Source organism: Rissa tridactyla, chromosome 1 (assembly GCF_028500815.1).
Source record: "Rissa tridactyla isolate bRisTri1 chromosome 1, bRisTri1.patW.cur.20221130, whole genome shotgun sequence".
In the NCBI taxonomy this organism is placed as follows: Eukaryota; Metazoa; Chordata; class Aves; order Charadriiformes; family Laridae; genus Rissa; species Rissa tridactyla.
The window spans coordinates 164,902,904-164,921,190 of NC_071466.1; the positions used below are offsets into that span (position 1 = coordinate 164,902,904).

Genomic DNA, 18,287 nt, shown 5'->3' on the forward strand with positions numbered 1-18,287 from the left:
ATTCTAGAAATTTGTCTTTCCTCAGTAAAGCTATTTCAGGCTTAAGATACAAGATTAAATTCTTTGCAGAACATTCTCCTCTCCTAGACAGTCCCATCCATCCATCTATCTGTGACCCAACCCATGGGTCCCCCGTTGCCTGGGGTTAAATCGACCGCTTTGGACCACAAGCAACAGATGGGAGCTAACTCTCCCATTTCCTGCAAACTACTTACCCACTTGCTAAATAACACTCGAAATAGACCGATCTGACTCAAACTGTTCAGTACCTGCCTGCAAGAACACAGACTCGCTGAAACATGTCCACTAGTTCATGCATGTTACACCAGTGGCCCTTCAAAACTTCCCGAAATGCAGTGCCATGCTTCCAACAGGATTTGAAGGAGAGGTACCTAGTAGACAGCCAAGCTGGAAGGTGTTCAGATGGTTGCTAACACCAAGCACAAGCCTGCAACAGTTAACTCCGGAATTCAGCACAAGCACGGACACACTAACAGTTTGTATTTAAACCAACTGAATTCTCTGGTGACATCCTCACATCAGCCTCATTTCTAAAGACACATTTTCATTTCGCCCAGAGAGTCTTCTGCTCCTCACCTCAACCAAGACCTACTCAGGAAACACACACACTACCTGACCATCTCCCTCCCTTTTGAAGAGGGTGAGGGAAAGAATTGAGGACATGGAACCCAGTTTTGAATAAAACTATGTGCAGCTGCAGCAGCAAAGAAACATTTGGGACTGATTATACACAAGCAGCAAAACCCTGGCTGGGCTCATCCCACAGAAGGGAGCCATAAAAGGTTCACCTCTCCCTCACCTACAGCAACCAGGCAAAGCTCACGAACATCTGAGCCACACTTGTTGCAGACGTCCAATGAAAGCAGTACAACCCTATGCAGAGATGACTGAAATGAGACACCATTATGCTGTTTTCTGGTATTATTTCTATAAATTTAGCACCGCTAAAAGGTTCCAGATAGACATTCTCTGGAGACCAAAATCCTTTGCCTACCCTGAGAAGATATGCAGAGAGAACAGCAGCAAAACATGTACGTGCTTTTCTCATCTCTCCCAGCCTGCCGAGGCTGAAATGACTGACAAAGGTCCAAAATGAGGGACATATAAATTATTAATATAGCACTACTAGTCTTGCTATTGCTGTGACAGTGTAAAAACTTAACAGAGGCAGGCTCTGCAGGGAAATATTTACTTCAGAATCATTCATTCAGGAAACTTACATACTGAGGAGAAAAGAATCATTCTGCAGCACGCTCTGTCAAACCCCTCAGCTTTAAGACCCTTCGTTTCTAAAGCAAAAGCAATTTTAACAAGAACAGGAAATCAACATGAAGCATAAGACGCTTCAAATTTCAAGTGAGCAACACTGGAACAGCATTACTTCCGGACACAAACCCTAACACACATCTTCTCATGCCTGACCTGGAAAGTCCATCCCCTTCTGAGAGCCAGATAAGTGTTTTGTCTCTGCAGCCTCTCTGCTGAGACAGCCAAGTGGCATACCAGCGAGAGGATAATGGGTAGCCGTGCACTAGCAAGTGGAAGGGAGCCAAAAAGCCACTTCAGTTTGCCGCTCGGGCTGCAACCTGTGCTTTAAGCTCACGTGAGGCTCCAGATTCACACTCTCCAACCTTTTATTTCATTCCAGGTCTCACGCTGTACCTGCTGCCACAGTAGCCAAGTACCCATAAGTAGCACACAAAGATGTGACTTCCTACTCATCTATTTGCTTCCTCTCCCCTCTTGCAAGGGGAACAGTTTATGCAGGGGTATTAGTCTGTTTTACATTAATTTCCAGAACCGTGACAAATGACCTGAACTTTGACATTTCTGAAGAAAGTTCAATTATTTTCATCTTTCTTAGTAATCAGAATAGATTTACTTTTCATTTAAAACACCAAATTTCCCTCCCAAAATATTTGAAGTAGTTACTGAAATGTTTTCTTTACCAAAGCCCTGCAAAGCCTCGTGATTATTAATAACATTTTGAATATAAAGAGGCACAACATTACTCCATAACAGTAAAAAAAAAATGCATGCAGTCAATTTTTCACACAATAAAGTAATTAATTTTTAAAACTAGTACTTTCCATTAAAATTCTTGCATTTAAAAAACCAAGGTTTCCAATAACTCTAGACACTGATGGGGGCAAAGAAAAAATAGACCCTACCCCCAGCTGGATGGCATTCCTCTCTTTGGATGCAATGTGGTAACATTTGATTGATGCATCTGATCCATTCCAAAACTCCAGGCGATGTTTTAATCATCAATGGTCAGAATCCTATTAATTTTCAGGAAAAAAAAAATAGAAAAACAGAGTAGAATATGGAAGCAGGACATAGAGCACCTAGCATTTGTCTAGCAGATGCAGCTGATTTAGCTAGGTCCGTAATAATCAACAGATTAAAGATCCGAGTTCATGGCAGAAACTCACATCCACCAGCATAAGCCCCCTCCTCCCCTCCACCCTCTTTCTGCCACCTCAGACCAACCCAGTCTCCCAACACAACCTGGAACATTAGTCCCATACCAAAGGAAATTAAACAGGAATAGGAAAATGAGTGGGAAGAGATAAACCAGGGTAAATAGGGGTAGCATGAAGAGCCCACTGGCATGCAACCAAGAGTCTGAGCAGGCCCTTACTACAGCAGAAAACAGGAGATCAGGCACATACAAAGAGATGTCAGGAGAGCAGATGCGAGAAGGTGAAGGTTCAAGTGGTCCCTGAGCTCAGGGGGTAAAAAGTGGCAGCAGGCAAAGTACATAAGTGAGCCCCAGCATGCACAACGAGCTCAGCCTTCACAAGCAGCAACACACCAGGCGACCCGTTAGCTTGGCGTCTGCTGTGATAGGCATTTTCATTCTCGATGGGCATGGTAGAAGAAATATAGTGTGAACCTTCCACATTAAACAAGGCTTCCCGGTCTGCCCATAAATTAATTTTGCTATCAGCCAAACCCAGATCCACCAATATCAACCACTTTTGCTCTGAAACAAGCCTCCACTTACAGTCTTGCACCAAACAGTGTCAGCGCTGATGAGCACTGCAAGCCCTCAGGACCTGTCAATGTAAGAGGCTGCACAGCCCCAAGAGGAACTGACCCATTCCAGCAGTGGCCAGAAGGACAGCATGGTCAGTGTGACCCCACTTCTAGCAGGCCAGCTGATGTGTCAGACCAGTCCACGTCCCAGTCAACTGACCTGGAGCTGGGCACCTTCCCACTAGAAGTGGAAACAGGGCTGAATGGTCAGCAGGACAGCTGGGAAATACTCCTGCTCTAGCTGGCCGGCCACCTGTTTGAGAACATGAGCTCACAAAGGTCTCCGGGCACATCAGTTTGTTGCCTGGTTGCTCCTTACTTTTGTTCTGTGTTCCCAAGCGTTGGGAGGATTAGCAGCCAAGAAGAACTGGAGGGGGAAAAGTAGGGAAGGCAAAAACAAGCTGACATACTTACAAAGGGAAGGGAGCAGCAGGCTGAAGACCTTACAGCAGGAAAGTGATTGCTACAGTGCAGAGCAGGAGCTGGGGTAAATAGGAGGGGGCTGTTAGCAGAAAGCAGGCAGGCGAAGGCATGCCACCACGGGGAGCAGGAAGGGCGTGTAGCCCAGGTCTGATAAGTCAGGTGTCACCACCAGAGTCTTACACCAGCCCTTAAAGCTTCTACCACTGACCAGGAGGGCTCTAGGCTCAGCAACAAGCAGGATCTGCCACAAGTGTGCCCACTCAGCAGCTTCAGGTAGTCATTTAAGGCATCTCAGGCCCAGACCATTAAGTACCCTGAAGATAAGGACACAGACCTTGAATTCGACATGATGCGGTCACAAGGAGCTCACACAATGAGAGGATACACTCCCAGCCCCTGCACAGTTGCAGCTCGCGCCTCCCTTAGGCTCCTCAGAGCAAGCAGTTGCAAATCCAGCCGGACGGCATTTGCAACCAACCCCCCCGGCCCGTCAGGAGGGCCCGAATCCCGGACCATCAGCAGTGAAAGCACAAACCTCCACCTCACGCTCTAAATAATTAAACTCTGTGGGAGCAGCAGCAGACTCATAAAACTCTTACGCAGACCAAGCCAGCCATTAATGGGGGTCAAAGATGAACACTCTATTTTTTTCTAAGTGTGCTTTGATGCGTGGGGAGAATGGTGAGAGGAGATCTTCATTATCCTCTCTGGTGCCTGATGAATTTTTCCTTTCCTGGCTATCAACACCTCCTACCTCCACCTGAACCCCATACTGCTGGCAATCATCCGGACAGCCAGAGACAATTAGAAGGTGTGTTTGGACGACATCTGTGCTAGTCGGTCACCTGCAGGTAGGGAAGCAAGAGGCTTCACTGAGCAAAGCCAGGCTCTACCAGAGTCTCAGCCAGTGCTTATTACAAGGTTTGGATTTCACGCGGAAGCCGCCAGGAGGAATCCCAGGGCCAGCGTGATGCCAAAAGTCATGCAAACCACAACCTTGCACACCATCTCCCCTACAGCAAGGCACGGAGCAGAGCACAAGCCAGTAAAATCTGTCGGGATTATTAGCTTGGGCTTGGAGCCAGAGCTGGGAGCTGCCACAAGGGCCAGGGAGGCTGCCTGCAGCCCTGCAGGTCAGCGGGAAGGAAGTGGAAGTCCCCTGACAGACAAGGAGAGGCAGCAGGCAGGAAAGGCAAAACACAGTTGAGAAAAGGTCACGGAAACACTAGTCTGACCCGCCCCTTCTGGCCTTAAAATACACACATACACACACACACGTGAGCTTTTTACTACTCTGCTTTGTTCAGACATTTTAAGGAGAGCTCTGCTCTTCCCACTCCCTTTGCATTCCTCCAATCCACACCAGTTCTGGAAATGCTTATTTAGGCTTTCCATCAATGAAAACCTCGGGTGGAAAGAAAGGAGAGCAGCCTGTTTCAGGGAAGGAGTCACCACATCGACACAGAAAACTCCCCCAGCAGCATGCAGGGATGCTGGATGCTGTGTTGGAGTGCCAGTTCCAGCCTGCACCAGCCAGCCCTCTGCCAGCCTGTTTTCTCAGCTGCGTTTGCCTTGTGTCGAGGAGAGACCACGGACTGGAACTGGCTCCAGGATCTCTGCTACCTTGCTGAGAAAGTGGCTGGTGTAGCAAAGTCAGTTTTTTTTATTATTTATAATTAGTTCTGATAGATGCCCCTTTCTTCAGGTCACTAGGAACCTCCTCCCGCAAACCCCAATACTCGCGCTTTCAGAGGGAAGTTAAGAGCTTTACGTGCAACACCAGCACTCATCTTTCCCAGCATGGCAAAAGCAGCAGCTGTCACTTCCATTATTCTTGGAAATAAGGGAGAAAATAGTTAGGACTCTTGAGCCTTGGCAGCTCTTCCCTCCCACCCTTTGGCTACCAGTGCTACAGTTACTATTCAAGGCAGAAGTACTCAACAGGGCACACATTCCAGGGGGCTGAGCCATCCCGCGTGGCCAGACTCAAAATGGCAGACAGCAATGAACAGGATAATTAGAAAGTACAACAGAAACCACAACACAAAAACAAGCGGCTTCTATTACAAGAAACGGTTCTATGGCATGGTTAGATCCATCACCCCATATGCTGGGTCGTGGTGGTGCCTCAGGAGCCTGCTGCTATTATCTGTTTGCAATCACATTTCAGCCCGTCTTTCTGCTTAATGCACGAAAAGCAGAGCTAATCAGATTCGCTCTCTCTTTCTGCTTAATGTCTCCAGTTCCCAAGCATGCTCTGTACTGCTTCAATTGATGTTCAACTAACATTAGCTAGGAGCATGCCCTGCAAAAAAAAAAAAAAGGAACTACCTATTAATTTTAGTCCTTCTTTCCATCTATTATGTCTAAAATTCCTTCTACACTTGAGCTTTGCAAACAAAATTCAGGAAATTCCCGTTTCCCTCTCTACACCACACCCGGCTCATGCATGAATTCCCTTCTCCAAGCTGCTCCTCCAGTGGTATCTGGGCAATTAATTACAGCACAGACCTATCAGGCTTTCCTCTCACTCTCTGGGACAGCTTTTTTAAATATTTCCTGGCTAGGAACCTCCACAGAAGGATGTCTTCTGCTGGCACCATAATAGCCCCTCTTTGTTAATCTATCTGAAGTGATCATCACATGCTCTTCTACTCCCTCTCCCCACAGCACTATTTAATTATTGCAGTCCTACATGGAAACTCTAACGTACCCTCGGCATTTCCAGTCTGAGGACAAACAGGGCCCTGGAACGGCTGCTTCTTTCACTGCACTCCTTCGCACTCCACAGAACAGCTGGAGCACTGTTAGAGTCAGCTGTGATACCTGGATCTTCACTAGAATGACCAACACAACAGCAGAGAAGCCCCCAGACTGGGCAGATTGCAGGAAAATTCAGCGAAGAGATCCAGGAAAAGACTGGCTTACAGGAACACCCATCATCATGAGCCAGGTTAAGCAGCACAGGAGGAGAGTCACCAACTACAAGCACAATTGAAGATGTGCCAGAAGAACAACAATAAAAAAAAAATCAGCAAGTATTTACAGGAGATGAGAAAGAGATGTAGGTGGAAGACAAAAGTGCCAGGATACATATCTCTATCCAGGAGGAGTGGGAAAAAAAGGGGAGACTGCAGAGACAAAACCCCAGACAGCCCCTGCATCTGTACACATCCCCCAGGTAATACCCACTACATCAATCAGAACAATGGCAGCTCCGGAGAAGACCCCGATTATCCAGCTCCTTCACTAACATCTTCCCCAGAGGCTGCACGCATGTGCAAGGGGATAGAAGAAAAACATACTTCTCAATGAGATTACTTACAGCATTTTCTATATTGCTCCCTCTATTATAAATGTGTCTTTAAAAAAAAATATTGCAGCTGGCTTGTAAGTGTGTCAGATTTTAAAAAAACCTTATCCTTGAAAACAAAGACACTTTGTGCTCAGCACATCCAGTGGCACCATTATTTAATATCAATACACTGGTTCTTTCCTTTATTCACTCCATCCTTGGAACACAAACCCACTGTAACGGCCACCCAGTGCATAATCTTACCATGCAAAGCAACACAACCCTACAATAATCTTTCTATTGCCATAATGTCTTCACATACCAACGAGAAGAATTTAGACTTAAATGCTTAAAAAAAGCCCCAACCAACTGCAGTACAGCATGAAACAAATCTCTAACAACTCTCAAGTTGGAGCAAATTCCCTCGTCCCTCCGTACTACTTTCCTTATTTGAAAATGGCTGCACACACATTTCCAATTTGTGCACCACACTGATTGCAACCTGCCCCTCCTGCCAGGTACAGCCACTCGGTCAGTCCACACATGTATAGGCTCACTGCATCCTGCTGCCTCTGGCACACTACTCTTCACTGACATCATCTTCACCTTCATGCTGTATAAAATTCATCAGACAGGCACAGTATCTGCTCCTTCAGCCATAAAGCAATCACTGTAGGCCAACAGACGCCTCCATCTAGTCTCCCAAATGCACACTCTGACCTGCACCGTGCCCCCGCTAAGTAGACACTGGGGCATGCATCTCGTTAGGTGACACATCCCTCCTTCCCTGCAGTCAGCTAGGGGTAATGCAGATACACTGATCTATCAATGCCAAAGCTGAGGCAGGAACACTGTTCATGCCTGTCAGCAGAAGCAAAGTTTGCCTTGGCCAGTTCCCACGGAGTCTGAGCTTCAGCACACCCGTCTTCACCACATCCCCAGAGCAAGACAGCATCGTTCTGCACTACCACAGCAGTGTCCCGCACAAGGCCTTCCCAATTTCTGCCAGTGCCTGAAAATTAGTCATGTAGTTGCACCTGGAGGAATTGCAAGTCACATTTCAGAGATGGAGAGACCTCCTCCTGGTGCTGTGGTACTCAACTTCAGGCCCGTCTCACCACGGGCACGCAGAAAATTCTCCAAATGTTTCCCTGCCCTTGCCATTTATTCCAGGCCTCAGGGACCATGTGGTCCCACCAACTCCAAGACCTCAGTCCAAACGGCCACCATCACCACATTTGGAGAAGCTGTTTCACAAGCTCAGCCTACAGCTATCTTCTCAGGCAGCCTCCTTTTCACCTCTCATAGAGGAGGGTTATGGCTACTATTTTTTGAGTCCTTTAATAATAATATATGAGCCTAATAATAATAATTGTTCTTAGGCTTATAGCAATGGGCTGTTAGCAATGGGCTCTCGGGAACTATGGTATGCCTCTCACTGCAGAGGCAGTGAAACTCAACCTTTCCCCTTTTTTTTCCCCTTTTGAAAATGCTGCTTGGGAATGGAGTCAGCATCTGGACGCGCAAAAGTATAACATGGGGAAAGAATGAGAGGAGTGGAGGGGAAGGGAGGGACCTGAAAATGAAGGCCGAGGGCGAGGTTTCACATTACAGCTGAACCAGGCTAATAGTTCACTGCTGCCAAAAAAGGGGGGCCCCATTTCCACCTTTCTTTCATTCCCTACCTTTCACTGCTGGCAAAACAAATCTCGCCCCTCCTGCGCGGCAGCTCTGACACTAGCCTGAACCTGGTGAGCAGGTTCAGCTCCCTGTCCCAGGAGAAAACTATTCACTTTTTTATATTTTTGGGCAAGTCAGCTTTCCAAAAGCTGAACAAGCTGGATCCGTTTAGCACCAGAGCGGGCACAAGGCAAGGAATATGACCACAGAGCCACGAGCAAGGTATGACCACCCACCCCTCTTAGAAAGAGTAAGTGGTTAGAATGGCTCAGCTACAGCAAGAAAATCCATCCTTACCCACGTGAAACTGCAGTTTCACCCAACAAGTATACTGGTTCGCACAAAACAAGGGGCCTAGCTGAAAAGTCTGCAATAGAGGTGTTTGCTAATAATCTTAAAACAGGGAGTTTTAAAACAGGGAGTTTTACCTATTATTAGGCTCTACCTACCAATAGCATTTCTGAACTGGATGATGAAGGCAGCCATGTAGGTAAACAATGACACTAAAACTGAGCAGACCCAAACCAGACAGAAATAAAAGAGGTACTGCAGGTTTTCCAATAATAATTGCGCCTCTTTCTAAATTGGACTCTGTTATTATCAAACAAGATGGCTGCCTTCATCACTATGCTCAGAGATGTCTGTTTTCATTACAAACTTAACAATTAGTTTCAGGGTGCTCTTGATCAAGCATTTTTCTTTCCCCATCATCTTCCACATCATCAGATGAACAAAAATAATGCAGTTCTTTTCGATTAAAAAAAACAAGCCCATATTACTCCACTGTCTTTATTCCTCTCCACCTCCTCTGCTCAATTACTAAAAGCAATTTACAGACAATAAATGTAACTTCACAGCTGCCTGTATGAAGTATTCCCTTCATTTTATAGATGAGGTTACAGGCTATACAGAAATTAATATCAGCGAGGTCTACTTCAAAGCTGGATAAGCAAGAGGAACAGATGAACTCTTAAAGAATACAGATCATGACTGTACTCTAGTAAAACCAGTAATAAAGAATTAAGGATGTTACCAGTTGGGATATAAATTCCTTGAATGTACCTGCTTAAATACGGTAACAAACAAAAACCTGCTTTTAGGTTTTGCTTGGGTTTATTCTGTTTTTATTAGGAACAACATCATGAGCTTTCAGATTTACCGCTCAGCATCCCATGCTCGCTTTGCTAGTAAACGCATGCTTAACTGATAACCTCGCGGACTCAAAGAGGGTCTTCCCAGTTGATGCATGATCACCAGGAACCTGCAGCTAGGAACTCTGGACATAATTTTAATCGATGAAGACAAGCCAGGAGAGATCCAGCATTTTCTGCCATAGCCTTATGGGCTTTGGCAGGGCTAAGAGAAGCAAAAACCTATGTCTGCTGTTAAAATTGACAGCGGTGACTTTGAAAACGCACCAGGAGTAGCAACACCAAAGGAAAAAAAAAAAAAAAAAAAAAGTAGCGCAGTTTTGTGCAAGCACTCTTCTGATGATAACTGCTCCTTAAGGTTTAATAAAAATGCACAGCCAACTTTTCTTCTTCCACACATTAGCAGAGCTCAGAAATAGCACCTGAGTCTAGTTATACAACTCAGCAGGCCCAGCTTCTCCTAGGAAGAAAACACCACCAGCCTGCAGGTATTCCAAAGGCTGAGTCATCTGAATAGTCCCTTCAAGAGAAAATAATCCTATTAAGAATTGGGGTGTTGGTATTGAAGACAAAAAGGAGTGTTAATTTTGGCACTCCTTAATTACACTCTCTGTCCATTTACTACCAAACCTAACACCTGTAGGTTAGTAAATTCACCACGCTCCTCCATCTATCCCCAAGGGCCTGACACCGTCCGCTCTTTAGCCAACAATTGCCTCTCATTGCCTGTATGTTTCTTTATCCCTGACTACCACAAACTAGTATTTGTACAACCACAGCACTTAGAAAACTAATTTAGGATTAAGGCCTTCATTTCTAGCCTGCACAGAAATACCAGGCGTGCTTAAACCAACAGGGCGTTGTGGGCTTCTGCACTGTGACTAGCTTAAAACCAAAAGCCGTATCATGCACACATCGGAAAACAGATAGGCTTCAAGATGGACCAAAAAACCAAACACAACACAAAGGATTTTGACTTGTAAAATCTCTCACATGAGGAGAGCTGATAAACACCATAACACTTCTAGCAGAACTGCCATTTTCTGCATTTCCACTGCAGCAAGTACAGATGTTTGTGCCCACTGATACTTGTACCCTTTTCACCCAAGCCTGCAACGGTTGTGATACAACCTCGCACTAGCCCCAAAAATGGCTCAGCAGATGTAGCTGCTGCAGAAAGCACCTGCCCCAGCAAGTGGGAGTCCACATACAGGGCATGCAACCCATGCTCCCCTTTACAGGCAAGGTCTGGGGTGTTTGTCCCAACCCATCAAGCCCCAAAACCTCCCAACAGCTGCACAACAGCAGGCGGAGAGAGGTGAACTAACGGGCTTGAACAGGTAGTCCTGCGGTTTGAACTGATACCCCAGTGTTATCAGCAACGCCACAGGAGTCCAGAACTTGCCTCCTACCCACAACCCCAGTCCAGCAGCCCTCATCTGCTCCACCTGAGGACAGGCCACAGCACCCCTCCCTCTCCTAAACTCTTCCAAGGGGGACGGACTGGGAAAGAAACCAGTGGCTCAGGCTGAGAATTTTATTTTTGAGGTTGGCAGATCTGCTGTGGAGACTGATCCACTGATATTTTTCTAATATAAGGAACATATAAGATGCCTAGAATTTGATAGCTGCTTTTTAATTAAATTGAAATAAGTAAATCACAGCCTGTTGCCATGGAGAATGAACAGACACAGCCTCTTGACTCCAGGGCAGGATCAAGCAGGAGAGGCAGACAAGGCTGTGAAATTAAAAACACCTATTTTAAAGCAAATGGTCTTGATAATTAGCAAAAAACGTGGCATAGGGAAATAATACAACCATATGGCAGGAAGTGGTTTTCAAGGTGAACTACAAAGCTGTTTTAAATAAATGAATAAACTGCTGGAGTTGCTGGGTCACTCACAGAATCATATATGCAGGATTAAATGTGATTTTAAAAATACACCCCAAAAAAATAGCAATTAGCTCTTCTTTCACTTTCCTGCCTATAGTCTCTGTCTATTCTTATTTTTAAGGAATCATTTAAAGTTATTAACGTTTGCATCCATTTGCAGTTACCAGAGAGCCATCAAACTCACAGGTTTCCAAAAGCCTGGCGGTTCACCCTGAAGTGAGTTGTTGTTCATGGGATATAAAACCTTTTATCTCTTACTCAGTGTCATTACACAATCCTGGCCAGGTCAGCAGACACTAATAATAATTCGTGAAGATTCATTCCTGTACATCCCTGTTATGACTTCCATGACAAAGTGACTTGAGGGGGGGGATTTGCCCCCGGCACACCACGTACCTGACCCCGTGCTGCACCTCTCAAGAAGCACAGCTCAGAGAGAGTCAAAAGGTAACGCTGGTCTGTCAGGGGGAGGCAGCACGCCTTCGGCACAGGCTTGGCTGACAGACAAAAGCCTCGCACCCTCCCTTCCCAGTTAGTCCAAACAGCACAGGGCATCAAAATATTCCACCTCTTCCTGGTTCCGGCCACAACAGCTACCAGCTCACCCCCATCAGCAAAGGCTGGCCAGAAAGATGGGGCTGGATAGTTTATGTTGCTCCTATACCACCTCTGCAGAGCAGGTATTGTATGGTGGCTGCCCCGATTCTTTTAAGACACTTGTGCTCTGCGTGGATCCGAAAGGGCCCCAGCAAGGAAACTCCCTCATCACCTTTCTGAGCCCAGCCAGGGCAAATCTGAGCAAGACTGTCTTAAAATTTCCAGTAAGCATGTGGCCAAAGTGCATCAAATTCATAATAGCTTAAAAATACTTGAAATAAATTGTACCTGATGACTCAGTTTCAAAAATGTGCTGTAGATTTTTTTGAAGGGAAGGGACAGACAGACTAACTTTCACTCCAAACCTCCTGTCCACTCCAGGGGAAAAGCCAACCTTTTCTCCTATTTTGTGAAGACACAAGTTGTCAGCCACAGTCATTAGTCTTCCATTGCGGCTAATGACCCACATGAAACAAACTGTCAGGGTCCCAGTCCAGGACCTCATGACACAGCCAGCTACATTAAAAATCAGTCATATTTTCAGCACTAATCAGCAGAATTTGAGCTGGCTATTGACAAGTTCTCTTCTGTTCCCCACCACGACCAAGAAACACTCCACAAAGGGAGGGGAGGAGTCAGGACAGAAATCTTAGAAAAAGAAGCGGTTGGGGAAAAATGAGCAATTAAAATCAGCATTGCCTGCCTTCATGGTTTTGCCCCATATTCTGTAGCATTCGCTGCTTTAACTGAAGTCACACTACATAAAATCCCCGGCTTTCATTAAAAATAAACTCCAGGTCCAAGTCTGCATAACGATATACATAAACTTGCAAATCTGGTTCACCCTGAGGATGCCAACAAGGACCCCAATGTCACTCCTTAAAAATGTTGGGGTGGGGGCAGCCTGCGCAGGCTAACTCATAGCCTTTAAACAGTTGAGGCTGACGGTGGTATTTGCCCAACCTCCTCGCCTTTTCCAAAGTCTGCAGCAAGAGATGTGAAACATCTCAGGACACATTAGCTGCACTGGAAGGTGCTACACACCCTCAGCTTCCCCTCTCCCCACAGCCTTCCCTGGTGTGCCATCGTTTTTCTGCTGCTTGAACCACAGTCGTTCCCCACCACCTGAACACAAATGGCTTCGCCAGGGCTGCTTCTGCCTTCATAGGCATCAGGTACCCAGAGGGCACTGGGTGGCTTGTTGCTCCTCCTCACTTTGTAGCGTTACTTATTTTTAATTTTGACTTAAAAGAAGAGATTTAACACGATTACCGAGGCCGGCCCAGCGCCTTCCTCTGAAAGGGAACTGTGGTTTCTTCTCCGTCCCCACTAAGCCAAGATAACCACACAGGGGAAGACAACTCCTTCCCAGGGACACTCCCAGTTGGACAGAGCCAGTGTTAACGGGCGCCTGCGTTAAGACTCAAGCCAGGCAGCTGCTTGGTGTATGAAGGAAGATGCTAGTTGTGCCCAGGAGCAGGTTATTTTCGTATCACAGCAGAAATGGTTGCAGGCCAAAAATAAAATCTAAAAAAAAAAAAAAAAGGCAAAAAAAAACCCACCCACAAACACACATGAAACCATTCGCTTCAGCAGCATCATACCACGCCGTACACACAAAGAGGGGAGAGCACTCGTGGGGCCGAGCCCCCTGTTTCCATCACTTGTGCTCTCTCCCCTTGCCCACTCTTCCCCGGCCTCCAGCCTGTTCTCACGCCACCCCACTCCCCACAAGCCCCTCCTGCACCCCCAGCCCACCTTCCTAGTACCCCCTTCTCCTACTCACAAACTTCTGACCTCTACCATCTCTGACACTTCTCCCAGCACCACACTCCCAGGAAAACCAGGGCTGAGCGCGTCCCAAACAAGTAGCGGCTTGGGATGCCAGCCTCACTGGGGTATTTTTCACCTGGCAGCGGGTCCCGCCACGCCACTGCCTGGGCTCCCACCGGGAGTTTCCAGCCGTAACCCTGGGTGGCTGCGAGGCCGCTCGCTCAAGGAGCCTGTGGTACATATGCTGTCAACAACTTCCAGTCATGGTCCCGGTGGGCAAGTCCCGGGTGGGCGAGGGGCCGGCTACCACCACCAGCAGTAATCCAGCTTTGGGAAAGGCTGCTCGTAAGCGGGATGGTGCTTTTCACAAAAATAATAATCACCTTAATAATATTCTTATTAACAGCCAGAAAGGTCACGACGTCTTGGTCTATAAGGGGGGGGGGGAAGGAGATGGGCGAAGGGAGGGGAAGGAGGGAATGCACAAAACCGCGCGGCGTTAACCGTTTGTTCGCCATAAAAAGAAAAGAATATGAAGGGACGGGAGATCAACGGCGGCTGCAGACAGACAGACAGACAGAAACCCAGGCGAGGGGCGGCCTGCGGGAAGCATCAGCGCTTCCCCCCCGCGCCGTCCCTCACACGCGGGGAAGGCGGCTGAGGAAGGCGAGGGCGGCGGGTCTCCCACCCGCAGCGCCCCGTTCCCCGTGGGTGGGGAAAGGGGCCGCGGGGAGAGCTCGTGTTACGGCCCGCTTAAAAACAAATAACCCCCCCCCCCCAAAAAAAAAAAAAACCCACCGCGCACACACACACAAAATCCAAGAGATTAAAAAAGTCACCCCAAAACAAATATGGGGGGGGGAGAGGAGAAGGTGGGTTGTGGGGTGCCGGGCCCCGCGAGGAGGGGGGGGCGCCCTCGCGCGCAAGGTGAGGCGGGCGGGCGGGCGGGCGGGCAACCGCCGTAACGGCCGCCGCTTACCTGTGGGGGCCGGCCCTCAGGGTCCCATGGCAGCCCCGTCCCGCCCCGCCCCGTCCCGTCCCGTCCCGCGGCGGGCAGAGGGGGCTCCCGATTCTTTGTTGCGCGGAGGGGAGCGGGTACGGATCCTGTCAGCTCATGTGAGGCGGCGGGGGGTCGGTCTCCGGGGGCTTCTCCTTGCTGGGTTTAGGGTGGGTTTTTTTTCCTTCCCCTCGCCCCTGCCCGCCCTCCGCCGGCGCACAGGGCAGGCCCCGCAGCCGGGCGCGGGTCTCAGGCCCGACTGGCTGCTGGCAGAGCGGCGGCGGGGGAGGAGGAGGAGCCGCCGGCGGGGCGGGCTCCCTCGGCAGGGCCGGGCGCGGAGGAGGAGGAGGGTTCTGGCATCTCACAGCGCTGCCTTGAGGGGGAGGCGGCGGGGGAGGGCACTGCCCCGGGCCCCCGCGACCCGTCGTTTGTCGTGTCCCCCCCGCACCAGGTTCACGCTCTCGCCCGCGTTTCCTGAGAGGAGGCGGCGCCGCTAGCCCGCCCTCCCCTGAGGCCTCGGTGGGATCGGCCTCTGCCCTGGCCCGGCAGGCCCCGCTGCGGCGGGGGAAAGGGAGCCGCGGTGGGCCTCGGGGCGGGCGCCGGCTCTCCTAGAGGAAAGGCCGCTGGCCGCCTCACGGGTAGTGAGGGTGTTGCGGGGGCCGCAGGGGAGCCAAGTAGGCAGGGGCTTCGCCGGCCTCCTTTAGCCTGGGGTAGGAGTGGGTAAAACGGACCCCTGAACAGTGGGTTTGTTCCCCTCGTGAGGCTGCTGTTGCTGCGCTTCAGGCACTGATGCATAGGCCTGGGCCTGCCGCAGCAGTCTGGAAAGTAAATAAAAACGTAATTATGTGCGTTCTAGTTGGGGCTCGCAATAAAAAGAGAGGAAAACCCCTCGTTTTCTCTAGAAGAGATCAGAGAAATAGCAGTACTGAGTCAGATCAGCATCCTGCTCCGAGAGTGCTGAACAGGCAAATCCCAAGACAGACTGTCAGCTGCAACAAGCGGATGGCAACACTGCCCCAGAAGAATCCCCCACGACCTGGTGATCCTGTGGTCAGGCACTTCTCAACCCACAACTGAGGTCTTCGTATTTGACAGCTTCCAAAGGGTTTTTCTTCAGTGCACTCAGTCTATTTTTTTTTGAACCATGTGAAATTTTCGTATCTGCTACATCATGCAGCAAGCATCCAGCTCTTCTTCAGACAGCATTTAGTCATCTCCTTTTGTTTGCCAAGCTGTAAGTGGGGGGTAGAGAGAGATCACCTTTCTGCAGCTCCTTAATGCCCCAATATGCCATTTTTCTTCATGAGCCAAGTCTGAAAAACATTACACCACCAAGCCAGGTTGTATATAGGAAACATAGATGACATTTCTATCAGAAATGAGGACAGCTCAGAAAACCTCAGACTCCTTCATCAAATACAACCGCAAATTCAATGAGCAGCTTCCCTGCTGCTCTGGTCAGTCCCAAGATTGCTCCTACACTGGCATCAGCTTTCTAGACACCACAATTGACATTAAAAAATGGCACCCTGCAAGCTAGCACATACATGAGAACCTACAGACCATAAAACTTCCTCTATAAAGCGGATGCAATAAGACCTGCAGCCATCCAAAACGCACGAAGAAGCTGTGAGATTCAGCCAGCCCTGCAGATATTGTTGCACCTGCTCTGAGGGGAACAGTGGTGATCTGCTTTATCCAGCAAGGTCACTCTTCCAGCAAAACAGATACGAATTTACTGCAATAAAGATACAACAGCAACAACAGCAATTTTAGAAAATCACTTTTCAAGGGAATAAGGTTTATTTGGTGTTTGTCTAGTGCAACCAAAATTAACAAGGACTGGCAAAGTCTCTGACCACATTAGCTCTGCAAATTTGTTTTTCTGCTTTTTATTTTAGAGTCTCTACTGTAGCATTCCCTCCTGCAATCACGTGCCCCTGATAGCGATAATATTCCATGCTAAAATACACACATAAAATAATCTTTTAAATTACTGTCTCTGAAAGATTTTTTTCCCAGTGCCTCTTGTCCTAACCTTCAGGCTCTCCCTTTCCCAGCTCATTACAGGAAGCAAATCCGCAGATGAAAACACATGAAATAGAACCAGATACCGCCAGAGCATCAAACGTGAAATACGCCAGTACCGCTCCACAGACAGCATAATCAATGCCCTTCCTCCCACAGCAAAACCGCCGAAATTCTTTGTTCCTGCATGTACTTGTCCCAAATCTCTACAGTTCATCGCTTCATCCAGCACACGAGATACCCCCACAGAAACCATGTGAATGAAACTAAATAATTGCTGTCTTAGAACGAGTGCGTTAGAGCCAGCCAATAAAGGACAGAAACACGTACCCATCATTAGGAGAGTATTTGTCAGACAGCAACAACTCGAACCCCTCAATCCTTATCCCAAAGGAGACCTACAAAATGTTCCCAAAAGATAAAGCTCAGAATTAAAATTTAGAATCCCTAGATACTAAAGCTCTTGGATTTAATGGAAACATTGCCTTCCTTGCCCATTCCAGCCTCCCTGCTGACTTCTCCCTTTGTCACCAGCACAAACAACCCTGTTTCGCTAGTGGTCCAGCAGAGAACCAGAAACCTGTCAGTCACTTCTGCTCACACCCCTTTCCGCTCCATAGGTGCTCCTTTTTTTTTTCCTGAAGTGGTCAAATGGATTAATATAATTAGATTAAACTAGGAGCAATTGCATCTAACCTGTAGTTAGCTTGAATATTGCTGCTTTCTGTCAGATCTGATAAAGAGACCCTGAGCCCAAAAGCTTGTTTGCTTTTTTCAGCTCTATCAGTTGATCTAATAAAAGATATTACCTTTCACCACAACCCTTGCTTCCCTAGGATCTTTAGACCATCACAGCTACACCACCACTTTTACTTTTAATGTCTTGCCTGCTTTAACCGATTCTTCCAGATTCTCTTATCTGTGAAATAGAATATGATAAAATGTATTCCCTTCTGTATCGATTTTTGCACTGTTTTCATAAATGTAATATCCAAGTACCTTCTAGGACTGCATTAGCTGATCTGACTAACATCTGTCACATGGAGCGTTTGTTTTTCTTTTTCTTGTTCTCTCCCCAGGAAGAATATGATACATGGAGCAAAGTGTTTTGGTTTCATAAGTTTGTTGTTGTTGGTTTTTTTTTTTTTTAATTTCCTCTATTCACATTGCTCTACGTTTATACCAGAGAAAATGAGGACAATGGCAATTTCTGTGATAGACCTTATTTCCCAGGGAAGTTAATTTCAGAGTGTTGAGCCAGCCACCCCTAGAAAGATGTCTCCTGCACAAAGGAACATTTTAATATGTCATTCCCCACCGAAAAAAAGCTAATCCATATTCTCGACATTTGGGACAGAAACTTCCTAAGGAAGGAACAGCATTTCC

At 47.6% G+C, this 18,287-nt stretch overlaps 1 protein-coding gene across 2 annotated transcripts in view; it reads right to left on the reverse strand.

Annotated features, from left to right (window-relative positions):
• TCF20 (transcription factor 20) overlaps positions 1 to 15,143 on the reverse strand; it is a 130,130-nt gene extending 114,987 nt beyond the window's left edge. The window contains exons 1-2 of one of the 2 annotated variants that reach the window (XM_054191042.1): positions 14,856 to 15,143; positions 2,193 to 2,303 (exon numbers count right to left, since the gene is read on the reverse strand). The gene's annotated coding sequence lies outside the window, so the exon portion shown is untranslated. The remainder of the gene's footprint in view (positions 1 to 2,192; positions 2,304 to 14,855) is intronic. The other variant, XM_054191052.1, reaches the window with a different exon arrangement.
• Between the last annotated feature and the right edge of the window lie 3,144 nt (positions 15,144 to 18,287).